This window comes from Mus musculus, chromosome 17 (assembly GCF_000001635.26).
Source record: "Mus musculus strain C57BL/6J chromosome 17, GRCm38.p6 C57BL/6J".
Classification (NCBI taxonomy): domain Eukaryota; kingdom Metazoa; phylum Chordata; class Mammalia; order Rodentia; family Muridae; genus Mus; species Mus musculus.
Window position 1 is genome coordinate 87,184,504 of NC_000083.6, and position 21,517 is coordinate 87,206,020.

Sequence of the window (21,517 nt, forward strand, 5' to 3'; positions counted from 1 at the left end):
TCTCCTAGAGACTCTTTCCTGTATACTCCAGACCTCCCCCTCCCTCCCTCCCTCCCTCCTCTTCTCTGTTCTCTTTCTCTCCATCCTTCTGCCATAGTAACTCCCCTGATCTCAATACTTGGGGCCAATGAACTCATCCAAGAGCAGCTTCCCAATAAACCTGCCTTTAATATAATCTAATCCGGCTTGAATTGGCTCATTTCACCAGCGGAGAAATAACCTATCAGTTATTTCTGCTGCTACCTACAATGATGTGTGCTGGGATCAGGGGCCTAGGGGAGGTGTTTATGAATCTAACGTCTTAGACTGACCTATGTTTGAGAGCCAGCAGCAATCTCCCAATACCTGCCATGAAGCCCCTGGGAATTTGTTAGTGTCTTTGTCCCCATCTTTCCCACTCTTCAACACACCTTTCTTACCTCCCTGCCGCAAGGGGACCAGAGTCCTCATGCCTCTGGCAACCACATGCTCCCACCTCTGAAGGACAGCTCAGGTCTGAAATGTTCATGTCCCACATCAGGGCTACCCATGGCACTGGGTAGCAGCTGCCTGGAGCCTCTTCTATGCAAGGGGGGACAGAGCAGCTGACACACTCATCCAGACTAAGGAATCAGGAACTGGCGGTGGCTTGGGACAGAGGGTGCAAATAGGACATAAATTTAAAAGAGTGACCCATGGAAAACCAAAGTCCTGCCAGGAAAAAAAAGAATGTCTTAGTCAGGGATGGACCGGCCAGGTCAGGAGGACACACAAGGGCTCCTGAGGTGAGCCCTTATCCAGCAATAGCTTTTGGGGGCTGGAAGGAGGGAAGGGCCAGCAGCCTTCTTGGCCTGACATAGTTAATACCACTCCTGCCGTGGAAGGCAGGCTGCCAGGTTGCATAGCAGGGAAGAAAAAAGTCTAGATCCTTCTCTGTTCTGGTTCCAGTTCTACCTCATGTAGTCCTGTGACATTGCCTCAGCTTCCCTGTGACTAGCAAGTATCCCGCCTACCCCCCAGGGCTGTGGATGCCTGTGAGAGAACTCGGGAGAAACTCAGGCAAGTCCGACTCAAGACACTGACAGACAAGCAGGTCCTCTCGAGTCAAGTCTGCCTGCATGCCTGCCTTTGTGTTGGGGGCTTGCTTGCTCCTCCCAGTCCTCTAGAGGGTTGGACCAGCAGCCCTCATGGGACATTTCTGCTCTAGCCTGTCTTCCTCATCTTCATTTACAAAGAACAATGCTATTATCCCATTCTGCTTAAGGGGCCAATTCCGAGTTGATGCTGAGCAACCCCAGCCATGTTCCCCGTGACAGCTCAGAGCCTAAGTCCAGGGCTTCTCTCTGAACAGTGACTTGCCTGAGACTACATGACGCAGCCAGGCAAAGGAACGGAGGGAGGAGAAGGAGGGAGGGGAGGCAAGGCATGCCCTCTCCTCCCCCAGAGCTCTGCATGGGAACTGTGTGTGTCACTTCTCCCTGCACACCCCACTCTAACCCAGACATCTAGCAACCTCGCAGATTGACGCCTGCCAGCGCAGGGTACTTGGTCTCTGGCTAGCACAGGCTACTATCCTCTTTGCTTCCTGGAGAAGTGAGAGAATAGTGGGACACAGGACAATACAGAACTGTCCTTTCCCCCATTTCTACCTGTCCCTAGGAACAGGCTGTGTCTTGGCTGTGTCCCACCAAAAGCTCTGTCCCTTTGTCTGAATTTGCCTTGCCTGTCCACTCCAAAGACCCCCTCCCACCCAAGGGGACAGGTAGAGAGGCCACTCACCCGGAGAAGGACTAAAGGAGCATGCCCTTCTTGCCTTCCCATTCCTACTCTTGGCCTCTGCCTGGCGGCAGATGGTTATCTTTCAGACATACCAAGTGCGGGGTTGCTGTTGGTTTACAATGGCCTCCTCCTGTGTCCCTCCTCAGAATTCTCGCCACAGGCTCATCACAGTCACAGCGTGCAGAGACACGGGAAGTACAAACTCAGAGGGCTGGGTGAACCCAGGCTGACCACAGAGTCAGCACCACAGGGAGCCCCCAGGGGTCAGAGAGAGGGGTCAGCGGGGATGGGGGTGGGGTGGTTAGTGGGGGAAGCAGCAGGGGACAGTCAGAGAGGGGGCTCAGTGGGGGGATAATTGGGGGGTGAGCAGGCTCCAGAGGGGGGTCGAGTGGGGAGGTCAGCAGGGGGATCGATCAGTAGGGAAGTCAGTGAGGGATTCCGCTGGGAGGGTATGGGGGGGGTCAACAAGGGGGAACAACAGATTTTTAGGGCAGTAGAACTTTTCTGTGTGCTATTATAATAACTGACCTCTGCCACTACATTTTATCCAAAGCAGTGAGACACCCAACATGAAGAGTGAGCCAGAAGATGGGCTGTGGACCCTGAGCAGCTGTGACATGCCAATAATGTCTAATGTCTATGGGTGCAGAAGTCCCAGTGATCTGGGGTCTCTCACTCTAGTTCACCTCCCCAGCCCCGTGACAGACAACTCAGTTCTGCTGCAACTCATGCTTTGCAAATGAGTCTGCTCCCACCCATACACACGTCAGGGAATAATCTGAGTATAGAGTAAATCTATCTTTGCTCTCGTGAGACTTTCCACATGAGAAACAATCTGGTGGTGATCAGCGAGCTGCGGCCTGCTGACGGGTGGGCACTGGGACACACAGCCCTGTGTCTATCACCTCTGAGTTACGCTGCTTCTTTATAACACCACGAAACAGCAAGCGCTGGCTCTGCAAAGCGGAAAGTCCAGCAGGGTTCTCAAGAGTTATCTGTGGGGACCTCGGCTGTACGTCGTGACGGCTGATCTTGATTGTCGACTCTGTTGATCTAGGTGATTCTTACGCTCCACGTAAGGCATCCCTCTGGGTAAGACTTCAAGGGCATTTCCAGAAACAGATCGTTACCCAACCACACTCATAACCCACTAATGGCTACAAGACCTGCCAGTCACATCTGTGTCCACTCTCTGACTGTAAATGCCCTTCCCCCACTATGCACAACCCTCCCACACCACGGGCCAACTCCAGAGTTTTTTCAAGGAAAATGTATTTATTATAATATTTACGTATTTTCATTATTTAATATGCTTTTTTTTAAAACTACACTTTATTATGTCCTGATATCTTCTATGTGGCACTGATGAATTTTTAAATATTATGCTTTAATCTCATTTTTGCCATAACCCCTGATAGTCTCTATAAGTATTATTATGATGAGGGCTGGAGAGATGGCTCAGCTGTTAAGAGCACTGACTGCTCTTTTCCAGAGGTCCTGAGTTCAATTCTCAGCAACCACATAGTGGCTCACAACCATCTGTAAAGGGATATGATGACTTCTTCAGCCCTGTCTGAAGACAGTGACAGTGTACTCATATACATAAAATAAATAAATAAATAAAAATTATTATCGTGGTTTAAAAAAAGTCACATAGCATAGAGTAACCATTTCTTTTTTTTCCTTTCTTTCTTTCTTTCTTTCTTTCTTTCTTTCTTTCTTCCTCCCTCCCTCCCTCCCTCCCTCCCTCCCTCCCTCTCTCTCTCTCTCTCTCTCTCTCTCTTTCTTTCTTTCTTTCTTTCCTTCCTTCTTTTTTTTTTTTGTTTTTTTTTTTTGTTTTGCAAGACAGTGTTTCTCTGTGTAGACCAGGCCTGCCTCTGCCTTCCAAGTGCTGGGATTAAAGGTGTGCGCCACCACACCCGGCTTAAAGTAACCTAGCATTCAAAGGATTTACATTGTAAAACCACTCTGTACATTTTTTATTAACATTTTTCATGAAACTGTATTCTCTCAAAAATAAAATCAAATAATAAAACCTTTTTTCCCCCTCAAGTCCTACTAGCCACATCCTGTTTTCCGTTCCTGTGCATGACTTTACGAGCCTTCTATAAGCAGAATTTACAGTGTTGGACTTTGGAGACAGGTTTATTTACCTTGGTCTAATGTCCTCAAGGCTCATCTATACTGCATATATCAGACTCTCCCCCTTCTCTTCTTCCTCCTCCTCTTCCTCTTCCTCCTCCTTTTTCTTTTTCTTTGGTTTTTCAAGACAGGGTTTCTCTGTGTAGCCTTGTCTGTCCAGAAACTTGCTCTGTAGACCTGGCTGGCCATGAACTCAGACCTCCTTTAATGGGGTTAAAGGCGTGCATGATCACTTCCTGGCAGATTTTCTTCTTCTGTTTTTCTCCTAAGGCTAATATACTATTCTCTGCGCTGCTATGGCTTGTACCCTAAGATTCTTATGTTGGAAATAGCCTGCGGTAATGGTACTAAGTGGTGGTGTGTTGGGAACTGATTAAACCATGCGGATTGTGTCTTTATGGGTGAGATTAGTGCTCCTAGGAAGGTATGCAGGGAGGACTTCCTCCCTTTGGCTTTTCACTGTGTGAAGATGGTGTCATCCCTTCGGCCCTATCATTATGGCTACGAGCGCCATTTACAAAGCCGAAAGCAGTCCTCAGCAGACGCTGAGTCTGTCAGGACCTTTATTTGAGACTTCCAGCTTCTAAGAACAGAGGAAAATTGATTCCTGACATGTTTTCTTTTGGGGTGGAGTTTTTGTTGTTTGATTTGATTTGATTAGGGTATGTCGATGGTTGAAGGTCTTACTATATAGCCCAGGCTGGCCTCAGATCCATAATCTCCTTATCTCCACCTCCCAGGTGCTGGGCTTATAGGCATTTGTCACCATACTCAGCCTAAGTTTCTGTTCTTTGTAAATACCAAGACTTGGGTATTTCATGGTAGCAGTGCAAACAAAATTGTGTATATACCACATTCCATTTACCCATTCTTCCACTGATGGACACGTGGGTGGCTTCCACCTTTTGGCTGCTGGGAAGCCTGCTGCTCTGATGATGAACATGTCAATATGTCTTCCAGACCTTGCTTGAATTCTTTGGCATATATACCCAAAAGTAGAATTACTGGTTTATATGGTAATTGTATGTTGAATATTTTAAAGAACCGCCAAACTGTCTTCCACAGTGATTGCACCAGTTTCAATCCTACCACCGGTGCACACAGGCTCCAGGGGCAAAAGATGATGTCCCCCTATAGTCTGGTTTCTCTACATTTCTCTGAAGATTAAGGATGGTAATTATCTTTTCACATGTGTGCTAGCTATTTGTACATCATCTTTGGAGAAATGTTTATTTACATGCTTAAATGATTTGCACATTTTTAAAATCAGCTCACTCAATGTTTTATAATTGAATTGTCCAGAAGTGAGAGCAAGCACCCTTGTCTTGCTCCTGATCTGAGAAGAAAGGCTTTCATCCTTCACCACTGGCCATGTTGGCTGTGGGCTTTCTATAAATAGCTCTGATTCTGTTGATGTCATTTCTCTGTGTCCTTGGTTTGTTGAATACAGGAATTGTAAGCCCTGTGGATTTTACTGTGCAGTTTTGCATGGCACAGTGATTTTGATGTACGCACACTTCACATGACCCCAGAATCGGCTGCAGATGGTAGGAACAAGTCCAAGTTAACGGAGAAGAAATGGAATCCTGGAGAAGCAAGCAGCTTGCCCAAGATCCCAGGGTGGGGGTGGGGCAGGCTTTGAGATGAAGGCTACATTTTTATCCACGTACCTCCATTTTATTTTAAATAATAAAGCTCAACTTTAAAAGGAATAAAGACAGTTGTGCAGGCCATGAGCCCCCTTTATGGGGACAGTGACAAACACACCAATCAGCAAATCAAATGTGGAGATGTCTCTTTTTCTCTTTCTCATCTTCTCTTTTCTCTATCGAAACATCTCCCCCTAGATAACATCCCAGCCCCGGCCGACTTTTCACTGGACAGGGTGAGTGCCCTTCTGTGAAGGCAGGGCTCCTCTTTGCTTTTCTCTCTGTGAGGTTAGGTGGCAGACACACTTACCACTGACTCTTATAACCCAGGACATCTATGACAGGGTAAGACTGCACATATGTGTGAGTCTGTGATCCCTGCTCCCTGGAAGCCTAAGACAGTAGGATTGCTTTGGCTGACGAGTGCCAGGATAGCCTGGTCATCACTGGAAGATCTTACCTCCTAAAATAAATAAATAAAAATGTTTAAACATTAAAGATTTAAATGAATTTTCTATTTTATGTGTATGTGTGTGGGCCTGAGCGGTAAGTGCTTCCTCAGATACCCTGGAACTATACTTAAATACAAGCTGTTGTGAGTTGCCTGATGTGGGTGCTGGTGACCATGCCTTGCCCTTCTGCAATAGCTTGGGATGCTCTCCTGAGCCATCTCTCCAGCCACAGTCCCATCTCACTTAACACCCAGCCCACCCTTCAGCAGGAGCCAACGTTGCCATAGACTCTCCATCCATCTGACTCATTCTGATGAGGAAGAAATGCTATTTGCTGGATGCCCTATTCCTGTTTGACTCACACAATGAAATCTTCTAGCCCAGTTTAAGAGACCATCCTATGTCAGGCTGTAACCCCATAGCTGGGGATAGCAAGAGAGAGATTTGGCCGCACTGGACTTACAGTACAGAGGGAGAGCTAGACACCAAGCAGAGTTCAGAGCAGGGTGGCGAGTTCCATGCTGAGGACATCATAGCCCTGTGATTACTCTCAGGACCAAGAGGAGCCAGAGAGCTTTCCCGAGGCAAGAAACCAGGTTAGCACAAGTCGGTGGGAGCACAGCCTCCTTCAGAGGCTCTTTTATCCTCTCTGCCTCACAGCAGTTGCCTGTAACTCTGCTCCATGATTCAGGGGTGCCACTGCCACCTCTGGGTCCTTGTTGACCCAAAGCTCCTCCCCCGCCTGAGCCTCTCGTGGAGTCCACTAAGGGTCTTTCCCTATGGAGAGTAAGCAAACCCTGTAGAATTATGGGATATTTGAAGTTTGCAGAGAACATCCCAATGCCTCTTATGTGCCCAGAATCTCCAACCAAGGTCTGGGTTCCACAGAATGAGTGGCCCATATTCTCTTTCTCTGCCATTTTCTTGCTGTGCCTTGGCAGAGACCAGGAACTGAGCCTGGGGTACGCTACTGGAGAATGGGGTGTGGGTAAGGGCTATGCTCGATTCTGGCTTGAGCCTTCTATGACCCAGGTCACACAAGGCACTATTGGGTGGTCAGCTGAGGGGTCAGCGCTTTGGAACACTTGGGGACATCCCTGCAGCATCAGTGAGGAGAGAGTGGCCACTAGGGTGGGGCAAGCCTGTGCTCCCTCACTCTCTTTGTTTTATGACCTTAGACAACTTAATTGATCTTTTTGCCCCTCCATCACACATGTAAGTGGAGGGTGCTACCCAAGATTCTGGTATCTATGGAGATCCAGTGAGGTAAGCTAGACCACCTGTGCCCTTGGCAGACATTACTCTGCTGGCCCCACACCCCTTCTCCTTGATGCCCCAGAAGGAAGTGAGCTCCAAGCAAATGTAAAACTCTTGGTAAATTACCAGCAACCTTACATTCACCTTCGCGGTCTTCCTGTTTGCTTCTAGCTAGTGCAGCCTTTGATACAGAATTTCTGGATCCAGTGTGAAATACGGGCCCTTCGCACTCCTGTGAGAGGACTGTGGTGTTCGTGTACACACTTCCCAGACTCAGCAAATTAATATTCCATCATAGCCTTGCCCCCAAGAACTCAAAACCAAGTAGGCCTTTATACAGGGTCCATCCTCTGATCAAGCAAGGCTTTGGGCCAAGTCCTGCCTGCTCTGGGGACAGCCCCACTGTTAGCATAGACTATGTTTTGGAGAAGAGAGTCCAGACCACCTTCACATACTGTGATATAGGCTTATATTTTTCAAACCTACTTCAATAATGTTTCTTAAATACTTCCCCCTCCCTTATAGCTCACCGACCAAAGGTAGGGGAGAAGGCGGTTGACAGGACAAGGAAGGTGGACCTGTTTAGAAGTAGCTCTTTGGGGGTGAGTCCAATCTTCATTGTCAGCAGTCCAGTCCACTTGCAGCAGCAGCAGCAGCAGCAGCTTGATCCAGAAGTAAACCAGGAACTTCTGCCAATCAGCACAAGTCCTCTGAAGCAGCAAGAAGAGTCCAGGACACCTCCAGAAGTTCTTTGGTGCGTTTCTCTCTACAAAGTCATGACAAATGAACATCAACAACAAAAGGCAAGGTGAACCAATGCCACACAGCATCTGCCCACTGCCTGTTGAGTTATACTTACAGTCTTCCCAAACACCATGTGCCTTCCCAAGCATCTGCTAGCAAAACTTCACATGCCCGAAAAACACGTCTGTTCTCAGCAAAACATCCTTTCATAAGACGCAACTGAGTCTCCAAAGAAACCAAAAATCTCCACTGTGCTGTGAGTTCATAGACAACATCGATTTCATGGCGCTTCACTAATCCTCGCCATAAAAATGGATATTTAAGAATCCAGCCCCATCTTCTGTAGCTGTGTCAGAATAAAATGTGTGTGTGACTGGATGGGGCAGTGAAGTCTCCGAGCAGGCCAGGGGGACTGGGAAGGGGAAGCGTGGGAGGGGCTTACTGTCTGTGCTCCGCCCCTTCACCCTTGTCAGGTGGTGCACACGTGGCTCTGCAAACATCAGTCACAAGCGAATCACAGCTGGGTTGTTGGTCCCTGCAGGGCCTCTAACTGGTAAGCTTTGAAGAAAGCAGACACTCATATTCAGAATGGCTCCTTAGAGGACCCAGGGCAGCACCTGGAAGACAGCAAATAAAATTAATGAAGAGAGATGGAGGAGCTGAGGGCAAGCCCTCCCGGCAGCCTTCCTGGGAGGGAGGCCTGGAGAGCATGAGTGGAGCTGCATACTGCCTCCACCCTGGAGGTTCTCCGGGCTACTCAGCAAGATGGAGAAGTGTTCAGAAACGCTCATGGCCACTCCCCCAACACACACACACACACACACACACACACACACACACACACACACACACACAGGTCCTCAATTCACCAGGTCCTCAAGTCTTTCTTTGAGGGTTTGCAGAAACAGCCTAAAGCATTTTGCGGTGCAACCAGGATTGAAGACCAGCTTCTCAGACCTTGGCAGGAAGGAGCAGGGTGGCTTCTAGTTTTGTTTTTGTTTTTGTTGTTGTTGTTGTTAGAAGAGAAGTTAGGAGAGAAAGTAACTTTATTTTCAAAGGCCAAGTTGTCAGGGCAGCTTGGTGATGTCCTGTGGCTCCCCCAACACCCCAGCACACCTGGACCAGCTGGAGGCCACCGCCCACATAGTCTTCCAGCTGCTCCCAAACAACCAAGCCCCTTCTTTCACACATTCCTTTCTCTCCCGCAGAGTCTTAGCCTCAGGAAACGCCCTCCTAACTGCGGAGGCACCTCTACTATGCCCTGCTTGCCAAATGTTCTAATCCACCGACATTGAGCAGTAGCAAAGAATTTTGCAGGAGGATCAGAGAGTTTTTCCCGGGGGGGGGCGGGGGGTGTGCTGCTGTGGTGACTCTAGAATGGAAGCCAGAGCCCCCAACTGAAATGCTGCCCCTCTGCTAACTGGCTTTCTGCCTTGACTTTCACATCTGTGCCATGGGGGCACCTGAGTGATCTGAGACTCTCTCTGATCACAGACATCAGAAGCTGCTTCAAACTGGGCCAGCTGCACTTGAGGCGTGGGCCACCTCCAGCCCTCGGCTTCCCGGGGCCCCAGCCAAGCCCCAGGCTTCCTGATGGGCGAGCCACGGGCACAAGGGGCCTTTACAGAGTTTCCGTGTGGTTTTCCTGGGGAGCAGACGATGGGAAGTGGGAACCTCTCTGAACTCACACAGAGGCTTCGTCTGTATCTCCAGTGGAGGGAGAAACAGGGCAACCAAGTCCAAGGACAGTCTTCCTTACCTCTGGATTTTTCCATGACCTTTGCAGAGTCTTTCATTGAATCTTCAAAGAACCCTTAAGCGGAAGAACGAGCTGCATTTTACACACAGGAGGCTGAAGAGATGAGGTGGAAGACAAATACAGGGACAGTGGAGTGGTTCTCAACCTGTGGGTCAAAGGACCCTTTTATGGGGGTTACATAGTAGATATTTGCATTATTATTCATAACCGTGGCAAAATTACAGTTATGAATAGTAACAGAAATAATTTTATGATTGGCGATCACCACAACATTAAAGGGCAGGGCTGGAGCATTAGGAAGGTTGAGACCCATTGGTTTAGAGCATCATCATCTGTTCTCTGCTGTTCAGCCTTGCTGATCCTTGGCCTTCTCACCCAAAACAGCAGACCCGCCCTGTTGTCTGTCTGGCAGCCTGTCCACCCTGTAGGGAAGGGGCTTCAGAGCCACCTTCCCTCACAAGGCTTGCCTGAGGGCCCTCAAGTGATCCATAGCAGAGCAGGTATTATTGCAGGAACGTTCTTCACAAGCTTCCTATTGTACTCACGGTGCACGGTCAGGCATGGTTTGACGCATTAGCAGAGCGTCCGCTGGAGGTCGAGCGCTCACACATAGCCAGTTCAGACTTAACTCTGACTCCTACCTTTACCACAGCTGTTGCCTGCCATCATCCTAAAGAATGGTGAGGCCCACGTGGTTTAGGATGCCTCTTCCAATTCTGTACCACCCCTTTCTTAGACATGCAGTCGTGGAACATGATCAGCTTTGGGGCAAGTCCTCAAACAAGGAATCCAGGCCAGCGAAACAGGAGAGTTTGAGGAGCTCACACCCTGATCATTCCCTCCTGGGCCGTGTGCAGTGGTGCATGCCTATGTAGCAGCGTCTGGGATGCGGAGACAGGACTGCAAGGTCGAAGCCAATCTGGGCTACACAGCAAGTCTGCCGCAGAGAGAAGGGTTTGAGGATGGTCTCTTCCTCAAGCCAAGGCAGTTTTTTTTTTTTTACAGAGACATCCTTCATGAACTAGAGTGGCATGCCTTTTAAAAGCCAAGGCGAAGCGAGAAGGAGACTTGTGCATTCGGCAGAAGGAACATTTCTTTTATTATGCTTAGGAAGGGATGATTAAGTCACACGGGAAGAGCAGCGGGATTGACTGCAGCGTAATGCAAAGTTTCTGTATCTAAAAAAAAAAAAAAACAAACGAAGACTGAAGCTGGGGTTGTGGCTCAGTCGGTGGACTGTTTGCCTAGTGTGCAGAAAGCTTTGGATTTGAGACCCTGACTGTGCAAACCGGGCATGATGGCGCACACACAATCTACGCACCCAAGACAGGGATGCAGCAGGGTCAGAAGAACCCAGGACTTCTTCAGCTACCTACATGGTTCAAGGCCAGCCTCAGGTACAAGAGAGCCCGTCTCAAGACAAAGCAAGCACACCCAGGAAGTGGTGGCGCACCTTTAATCCCAGCACTGGAGAGGCAGAGGCAAGAGGATCTCTGAATTCAAGGTCAGCCTGGTCTATGGTGCAAATTTCAGGACAGCCAGTGCTACAAAGAGAAACCCCGTCTCAAATAAATGAATTAATAAAAATAAATTAATTAATTAATAAAGGGAAAATATTAAGAACATTTAAGACAGAACATGTTTATGTGTGTGCACATACACCTATATGTACTTGTATGTGTCTATACATGTTGTATATGTATATTTGTACATACATGTGTTTGTATATTATCTCCTTTCTAAAATGTTTTCAGAGAGGAGAGCGTGCGAGCTGACAATTACAAGCCCAAAGCCTTTTTTTATAAACAGAGCCAGGAATGATGAAGCAATTTACATAAAATAAATTACAATCTGTAGACTGATTCACAGAAAAATGTCCCAGGTTGCTAGTCACGGACAAAATGCAAAGCTAAACAGAAAGACGTGTTTGAACTGACACTCACACACTCAGGGAATCCTGGTAAACTAGCCGACCAGGTGCACTGTCAGGGCCCGCATCCGTCCTTGCAGTGCTCAAGGAGAATAATATGGTGACAGATAGTGAAGACTACGAAAATGTTTGCTCTCATCCACAGTAATCTCACCCCCAGGAAAGAATGGCAAGAATTCAAGAATGTGGGAAGGCTTCTATGCATGCACACGGACGCTCTGCAGCACTGCTTTAAAAAAAATTAAAGTAGGGAAATGGTTAACTGAATTGTGTCCTCTCCATTGAATGGAATTCAAGCAACTTTTAAAGCAGGAGTTTACAAAGCAGAAAAGAAAAAAAGAAGGAAAGAACATTAACTTTAAGAAACAGGGTGTGGGGCTGCAGAGCTGATGCAGAGGTTAAAGGCACTGGCCTTGCAGAAGAGCAGAGTTTGGTTTCCAGCACACATGTAGGATGGCTCATAACCACCTGTAACTCAAGTCCCAGAGAATCTGGTGCCTCTCTGGTCTCTGTGGGTACCTGTGCTCAAATGTACATTCAAACTCATACATACATGTGCACATGTATTTGTGTGTATATATGTATATGTGCATGCATGTGTGTGTACATGTATATGTGTGTATGTGTGTATGCATGTGTGTGTATGCATGTGTGTATATGCATGTGGGTATATGTGTGTAAATGTTTATGTATATGAGTATCCGCATATACATGTATATGTTTGTATGTGAGTGTGTGTATATGCATATGTGTATATGTGTGTTTCAGTATGTATATGTGTGTATGCATTATGCATATATGTTTGTATGTGAATATGTGTGTATATGTGTGTATACGTGTATGTATATTTGTGTTTGAGTGTGTATATGTATGTGTATATGTTTGTATGTATGTGTGTGGTATATGTTGTGTGTTTTAGTGTGTGTATATGTGTGAGTGTGTCTATGCGTGTGTGTATTGTGAGTGTGTGTGTGTGTGTGCTGAAATGTGATGGTTTGTATATGTGGTTTGTATGATTTGTATAGTGGCACTATTAGGAGGTGTGGCCTTGTTGGTGTAGGCGTGTCACTGTGAGCATGGGCTTTAATATCCTTGTCCTAGCTGCCTGGAAACCAGTCTTCTGTTTGCCTTTAGAACAAGATGTAGAACTCTCAGCTCCTCCTTCACCAAGCCTGCCTGGATGCTGCCCTGCTCCCACCTTCGTGATAACGAACTGAACCTCTGAACCTGTAGGCCAGCCTCAATTAAATGTTGTATTTTATAAGAGTTGCCTTGGTCATGGGGTCTTTTCACAGAAGTGGAAACCCTAACCAGGACAGAAGGTAAGCACGTGTTACAATGGGGAAGTCAGAAGATAACTGTCAGGAGTTGTCCCATCAGATCCTCATGCCTACACAGAAGCACCTCTACCCACTGAGCCATCTTGATAATACCCCCCCTCAACACACACACACACACACACACACACACACACACACACACACACACGGTTTCACTCTACAGCCCAGGCTGGACCCTCCTGCTTCTGTCTCCTGACTATAAAAATTACAGGTGTGTACCGCCATACCTATTTTCCAGTCAGGTAGCTTAGGGATTGTGGTCTACTAACTTCCGCTGTTGTAAGCCACCAAGTCTGTGGTCGTTATTGTGGCTCGACAACCCTGCTGAGCTTATGAATTGCTCACTCCCCCCCCCCCGACCCCCAGGAGACAGGGAGACATATATGCATATGTGTGTATGTGTGTTCAATGTGTTCTCTGTGCATCTCTGGTTATCCCGGAACTCGTTCTGTAGCTCTGCCTGGCCTGGAACTCAAGAGATCCGCCTGCCTCTGCCTCCCTAGTGCTGGGATTAAAGGTGTGCGCCACCACTGCCCGGCATGTGTTGCTCACAACCTGGGGCCGGGCAGTAGGATTCTTTGGCAAGGCAATTTCATCAAGAAACCTGAGAAGTTCTGTGTGGCACGTATCCCCTGCACCCCTGCTCCTGACTGAAGCCTCAGATCTCTCCTCCTCTCAAGCTGTAAATACAACGTATGTGTTCAGAGAAGTGCTTCCCCTCGCCCCCTGCCAGCCAAGATATCCAGAGTCAGGGTCTTCGCCTCAGCTGTCACACTCGTGGCTCCTTTGAGAACCAAGTGGTTTTCCCAGTCTGCCCGATAGCTCCCAGAGCTGCTGGCTAATATTTAACATGTCCTCTTCTCTCTGTCCAGGACTTCACAGTGTGAGCCTGTAAACTGCTTTTATTTGGGTCTCAACAAGTAGCAAAATGCCTCTCTTTGTCCATATCCCCACACCCACTCCCTTCTTCCTCGGGCACAGTGGTGTCTGAAACCCTTGTTCCTGCTAAGTTCAGCTGAGGGGACAAGAGAGGCCGCACATGGAGTTGGAAAAACTTGTGGGTAGAAACCCAGAGCCCTAAAAGACGTCCGAGGAGGAATCCCAGCATCCCTCTGTACAGTGGGATGTGCAGACGCAGTGTCTGGAAGGCAGGGCTGAGAGGAGGTGCTCCTCTGAATACATATGTTGTATTTATAGCCCCCAAGCAGCTCCTGCAAACTGCATTATTGTTACTGTGAGGATGAAAACGGTCCCTCTCCATGTCTTCTTTGCAGTGTCTGACCTCCTGATAGCGGCCCAGTGGTAGCTCCCAGACCAAACTGGTCCAAGCCTGTGTGTTTCAAATCCGAGTGTCAGAGCATTCTGACCCGGTGGGACTCCTCACAGCAGGATCAGAGTCTCTGATGCCCGTTGTCTGCCTCTGGAACCCTCCTTCTGGCGGGCTTCCTTGTCTAGCCTCAATAGCAAAGGATGAGCCTAATTTTATCGCAACTAATTTATGGCAAGGCTAGGTGATCTCCACGGGAGGCCTCCTCTTTTCTGAGGAAAAATGGAGGAGTAGTTGAGGGCAGGGGAGGGCACTGGGAGGAGAAGAGAAAGGGGAAACTGCAGTTGGGATGTTAATTAAATAATCAATAATTTCTAAAAGAACATTCTGATCAAACCCAAGCACGCTTTGAAGGGAGAAGTCCCCTAATCCATCTTTCCATAGCACTGTGGTGAGCTCACCCTTGTCCCAACATCATAGACGCCTGGGACTGAAAGAGGCAAGTTGGCCTGCCTCCCAAGCCATCCCTTCTCTGCTAGGTCTCTGAAGAGTTGAGTGTTGGCTTACTGGACAATTCCAATAGGCTCCACCCAACAACCACCTAGCAACAGCTTACATCATCATCTGCCTCCAGGTGCAAGCCAGGCATCTAAGAAGAGCGATGCTTGCTACCCCAACTCTCTATCTCTGTCTCTATCCTTTCCCAGTAAATCTTATTTATACTAGGCCTGTTGCATGGTGTGATTGCTCAGAGGGACATCTTGGCAGGGCCCACCGAGAGTTGTAGCACTTTACAAAGAATAACAACTAGCAAGAGGAGAAGGGGAAAGCTGCTGGGGGCAGGGGGTGGGGGCAGTGAAAGAGACGTGGACAGCAGAGGCAAGAGGAAATGCTGACTGGAGGGTCTTCCCCAGCATGGTGAGGTAATGGCAACCCTGTTAGGTCTCACACCTGGGACAAACGGACAAATGGCTGAGGGGGCCCGTTTAATATATCAAAGCAGACCTGGCTTCCAGGTTCTCTCAGCATCTCTCAGACCCTGGTACAGCAGGCACACCTGGCTGGCACACTCTGCCCCCTACCCTAAACTTCTCCAGTTCAGGCACTGAGCTGCCCTTTTCCCAGCTGCCCTTCTGTAGAAAATCTAACCGTTGTGGTTACCTGGTCTTTCTTCATCTACTTTCTTGGCTAGTCTTTTGGCCCAGGCTGCCCCTCTTAGTCAGCAACTGCCCCTCCCCTCTCCCCTCTCTTTCCCTCTCCCCCCTCTCCCCTTTCACACCCCTGTTCTCCCCTCTCCTCACTTTGCCTAGCCCAGTCAGGTCACATTCTTTCGACACTCCTAGATGTCACTGCCTCTGACTTTGTCTTCCACATATCTACAATAAACTTTCTCCTTTACCATATCTCAGACCAGTCATGTCCTTTCCTTTTTATTATTTTTTCATTCAAACCTAAAGTGTGGATAAGGTCAAACAGGGGAGGCAGCCCCAGCCCAGGGCTGATGGAGAACTGGAGTCAGCTTTGCCCTCACCACAAGGCAGCTGGTGGAGCTTGTCTTGGACACACTCCTGCTTAGATGTTTCTTGAAACATTTCCACCCCCATTCTGCTGACCTCTTCCACCTGGAACTCCTCTTCCTAGGACAGTGGATGCCATTAAGCGTTCTGTACCTATGTGGTGGCTCAGAATCCCTGGCCTTCTGTGTCCTGTGAGGACATATTCAGACCGATGAGGCAGAGCAGAGGCACAGTCCTGGAGCCTCCCACCTCATCTGTCCTGTGTACGTGGAAGGTCACACCAGAGCTAAGTCCAAAAGGGCTCCAAAGGAACTAAGTGGTCTGTGTCTCAAGCCATCTAGACTTTCAGATCAGCCAGGTCCTACAAGCCAATCCCACAATTTAACAGGGAAACCAAGGACCAGAAAGGCAAGGGTAGGAGCCCACGGCCACATGACTCGCCTCTCCTCAGTTTCTCTCTGCCTGGTGGCCCCATCTCTCAGCTCTAGTGCCCACTGAGCCAGCATCTCACATATGACCACAATTACCATGCGCTGGGCCTGAGCCCAGCCACTCTGCAAGCATATTCAGGCTTGGCTCCTGGCCAAGTTTCCATCTCAGTAGAAAAATGAAAAGGGTTCAAGGGCTACATGTTAATCCCAAACACAAGCAAGAGGGAAAGGGCCAGCCACTATCTCCCAAGGCAGCCTCAATCTGCCAAGAACTTTCTAGATCTCCCCAGGAGGCAGAGCAGCCTGGCCAACTGGGAATAGGCTGGGTTTTGGCAGTAAACCTGCCTCTGTGGCCCAAGACAGGACTCAGCTGGTGAGACTTGGCTGGTGGTCCCTCAACAGCCCCTCCTTCTGAAGTGAGTCCTGCCTGTGTTGTTTGCACAGTCCCTGTGGGTGTCCTCTTGCCCTGTGCTTCAGCATTCCCTGTCTTCTGCCACAGAGGTAGAAACTAAGGAACAGGCCTGGAGCCAGCCGGCCACCGAGCGGGAGAGGTGGGCAGGAACTGATACACAGTTGCTCTCCTAACACTTTTCAGCTTGGTGAAACAGCCTGGAGCCTGCTTGCTCTTCTCCTGCCACGGTGATCCAGTGTCTGATGAGATGTCTGGCTCCCTCTGCCCCACACCTTGATGCATGGCCTTGGTAGGGCTGGCTCCACATTCACTCTGGCGCCCTTTGATATCCCGATCTCCTGTCCTGAGGCTTCCAGACTGTTTCCCCAGCCTGTCCTTTGTCTAGAATGAGACTCCCTCTTTTCTCCCAGACCTGAGCTATACCTAACACACCTCTGCCAATTGATACATCCCCGACTGGTGGTACCTTCAGTAGCATCTGTGCAAACTACCCTTTGGGGCCTTATATAGTCAAATGCTTATTAGGAAAGCCACTGCCCTGTGCCTTGGGGGTCAAAGAGTTAACATTCAGATAAAACCGCTAACGTCCTGTGATGGCTAAGAACCAAATAGATGACAGCAGCCACCAATTAATTAGCAAGGGAAAGAGGGAGCTGTGCCCCCATACATACACACACACACACATACACTTCACACACACACACACACACACACACACACACAGATACATATACACACATACACATGTACACACACACATACACATGTACACACACATACACTTACACACACACAGATACATATACACACATACACACACGTACACATGTACACACATACACACACATACACACACATACACACATACACTTACACACACACAGATACATATACACACATACACACACATACATACACACATACACACACATACACACACATACACATATACACACACACATACACACACACATACACATATACACACACACATACACACACACATACACATATACACACACACATACACACACATATACACACACATAAACATACATACACACACACACACGCACACATGCGCACACACACATACACATAGACATACACATATACATACAGATACACACACATATACATACACACACACATATACACAAACACATACACACACATACATACACATACACACACACATATACACACACACATACATACACATACACACAGACACACACACACACACACACACACACACATACACCCCATAGGGGCAATGACTTTTGATTGCTAATACCCCTGAGGAGAATACAATTCCTCAGAAAACAAGGTTTGTTTGAGACAAATGTGCTTATTTACATAGCTTCTAGCCTGGCCGAGGCAGGCCTAGGGCCTGCAGCCAGGCCTCTAAGCCACAGGGTGATCTCCAACTTCGGGACTCACAGGCTTCCGGGACAGGCCTAGCAGCCTTGGTTTTGCGGCCAGCTGCCGGAGCCAGGAGGTTGGCCTAGGTCTCCCCAGAGGCCTTGTGAGCAGTCAGGCCCTTGGGGAAATGCCTTTGAAACACAGGGCTGTTATCTCAGTTTTAATCTTGCATGTCACCGCCAAGCAGAGCCTTCTCCTAAGCAAGAGGAGCTGGGAACTGTGGGGGTGGAGGCTGGCTTGGAAATGAAGCATTATTCTCAAAAGGTCATCTCTCTCTCTCTCTCTCTCTCTCTCTCTCTCTCTCTGCCTCTCTCTCTCTCTCTCTCTCCTGTTTTTTTTCCCTACCTTCAAAAAGGAATGATTATTTTGTGTTTAAGCCAATCTTGATTTTTCAAAGAACTTAAGAAAAAAGGGAAAAAAAGTTTTTCTAGATCTAATAATAAAAAAACTTGGGGCTGGAAAGACAGAAAGAAAATGTCTGTCTCAAGCTGGGTCCCTCCTAGGTGCACACCTGAGCCCACAGGGGCAGGCTGGCCCATGACCACTCAGCCTGGCTAAGCTGCCAACAGCCCTGGACTATCCCGAGACACTTCCCACCCAGGCCCAGCCACTTCCCCACTGCCAGGGTGGAAAGGGATATAGCCAAGATACCTAAAGTGCCAGTGATTTGGGCCCCTCTGGAATTTGGGGGAAGGTCACCCCAGAACACCCAGGAGTGCTGATTCTACTGTGTACTGGGTAGGGTCTTCCAAAGCAGCCATTGGGTCTCCTTCTGACCAAGTGAAACCCTGTCCTTCTGTTTCCTATTTAAAGTAAACGCTGGGGGAGGGGTGCTGGGGGAGGGGCAGCGAGAAAAGCTTGTCCCTCTCTGTCACCACCCCCACCTATCCAAACAACTAGTCTCAATTCCCCAAGCTGAGGCTAAGGTGGCTGAGTGGGAGGCCAGGGAACACCTGTGGTAGACATGGCTGGTCTCCAAGAACCCCTCTGGCTCTGCCCAGCTGCAGGCTGTGACGTCAGACCCAGAGGGTGGGAGTGGCACCATCCCCTGCTGTACACTTATTGCACTCCGGGCTCTGAACAGCCCTGACTGTTCAATATAACTCTTTTTTCTTTCTTTCTTTCTTTAGACACTAGAGCCAGAGATAAGGAACAGACAAGGGGAGAAGGCTAAGGAGGCCTGGGAACCAAAGCTGGGCCCAGGGAGAAAAGTCAGCCCTGTAGGCAGCCATCCAAGCTGATTGGCACATGGGCACATGCAGCCACATATGTGGGGACTCCTCACCTTGCTTTACACACCGGTTCAGGAGCTAGAGCCTCACTCACTCCCCCAGCCACCAGCTCACTGTTCTGGAAAGTCAGTGTCCACACCAAGGCCACAGAGAGGAAGACAGCCAGAGCTAACACCTTCACCAGGGCTCATGAAGCGGCCGCTCTACTGTGTGCAGCCTCTCGGCACTCAGTAACTACCTGCAGAAAGTGTTCTGCTGTCTATCTAACCCCTGCAGTGAGCTGAAACCCTAGCCAGGACCAACTCCCCAGGGACAGAATCTCAGAAGCAGAGAGGACAACCAGGCGTCTCGAAGCGCCAGGTGGCTTCTCTCTTCCCCACGTTTCACTCCATCCACCAAGTCTGGAGACAATGGAAAGGTCTGGGCTGTGGGTTCGAGAGAGGCTTAGATGGATTGTTAGGACATGGGATTTATTATAAGAGCTGTTCCTGCAATGGGTAGACAGATCACAGCATGGCCCGGGCACCTGCGACAAACACATCCAGGCAGTGGCTCCGAAGAGTGGAAATCAGGGCCTATGTGACAGAAGTACGAGTCTTTCTATTGTCTCTCTGGGAACTGGGGAGGTTTCATAGCCCAGCCTGTAGCCAGGCCCTCTGATTCCCAGGCAGCAGTCAGAGGAGAGGGTGGACATCAGGACACATGGCCACCAGACCCCGCTTTGATGTAAACTCATTTCTCCAGGTGAGAGGTCCTGGCTCCTGGGAGTCTGTAAGCTAAGGACTCATAGGCAATGTCTCCGTGGGATGCTTGTCACACCTACAAGCGGAAAGCGGGGGCTGTGTGTGTACTGAGGCTTGAGCAATCGCTGCACCCTCACACGGCATTCTCACACTGATGAGCTGTTTGTGTGACCCGCCCCAAGACACCATTGGCACAAGGCTGACAGCCGGCAGAGCATGCTAGAGTCTAGAACCTTGCCGCAGCTGAGTCTAGAACCAGTGCTCTGGAAATCAGAATGCCAGGCTCTAGTTAGAGCCAGTTCAGGAGAGGCTGGTGTATCTACTGTGGCTGCTCTACACCTGCACCGTAGCCAGCCTTCCCTGGATAAGACCATCGAGGGATGCTGTGATGATGGGGGGCTAGCCTCAGATTCCTATCCTGTGTGGAAAGGAAGCTAATTTCTTGACTTCTTCTGGCTTTCCAGTCCCCTCTGCCAACTGAAGAGCCCAAGATCTCACATTATTGTTCCCCCTTGAGTAGCATTGCCCAACAGAAACATAACATAAGCCATATGAGTTGTGATCACAATTTACTTGTGTCCTAAACCTTGCTAACTCAATTCAATATATTCAATACATCCTGAATTATTGTTCAGCAATTCATAGAAATCACTAATGTGGTATTTTTTTATACTGAGTACAAGAGTTTCCTTCAGCTTCTAAAATGAAGTACCACAAACTGGGTAGATTAAAACAATAGAATTAGGCCAGGTGGTGATGGTGCGCGCCTTTCATCCCCGCTCTTAGGAGGTAGAGGCAGGCAGATCTCTATGAGTTCCAGGCTAGCCTGGTCTACAAAGCAAGTTCCAGGACAGCCAAGACTACACACAGACCCTGTCTCAAAAAACAAACAAATAAAACAAAACAGAATCATCTCATATTGAGACTGAATGTCAGAAATCAAGATGTGGGTCTAGCCATGTTTCTCCCTCTGAATGCTTCAGAGCAGCCTCCCTACTCCTCAAATCCTCATCTAGCTTCTGAGAGTAGGGACAATCCACGCTATTCCTTGGCTTGTGGCTGCCAATCTCTCCAGTCTTTACCTCTCCTTTCAAGTGGGCTCCTTCCTGTGGGTATCTCTGCATTAACATGGCTTCTTGCAAGAAAGACAGTCTCTGTTTGTGGGCCTTGGGGTGGGGCTAGAGGTAAAAAGACACAGTTGAAATTAATTTTAAAGCCATAGTTTAATCTAACCCAGTATGTCTAGAAATGATCGTTTCAACATGCAATCTTGGATGCATAGAAAATCATTATTGTACTGTTTTTATTTATTTTTTCCTAAGTCTTTTTTAAAAACTCCCACATTTGACGCTTACAGCAGCTCGCTCACATGTGAAGTGTTTCGTGTGCACATGGTGTTATTGACCATCTCAATGGAAGGCCATGAAGTTAGAAAAACATGAGGCAAGGGTTCTGACAC

At 48.5% G+C, this 21,517-nt stretch overlaps 1 long non-coding RNA gene across 1 annotated transcript; it reads right to left on the minus strand.

Annotated features, from left to right (window-relative positions):
• Positions 1–7,712: 7,712 nt before the first annotated feature.
• Positions 7,713–10,439, minus strand: C330024C12Rik (RIKEN cDNA C330024C12 gene). The gene is made up of 4 exons (NR_046016.1): positions 9,762–10,439; positions 8,445–8,619; positions 8,118–8,348; positions 7,713–8,024 (listed from the first exon to the last, which is right to left on the minus strand). It is a non-coding gene; the product is annotated as an RIKEN cDNA C330024C12 gene (long non-coding RNA).
• Positions 10,440–21,517: the final 11,078 nt, after the last annotated feature.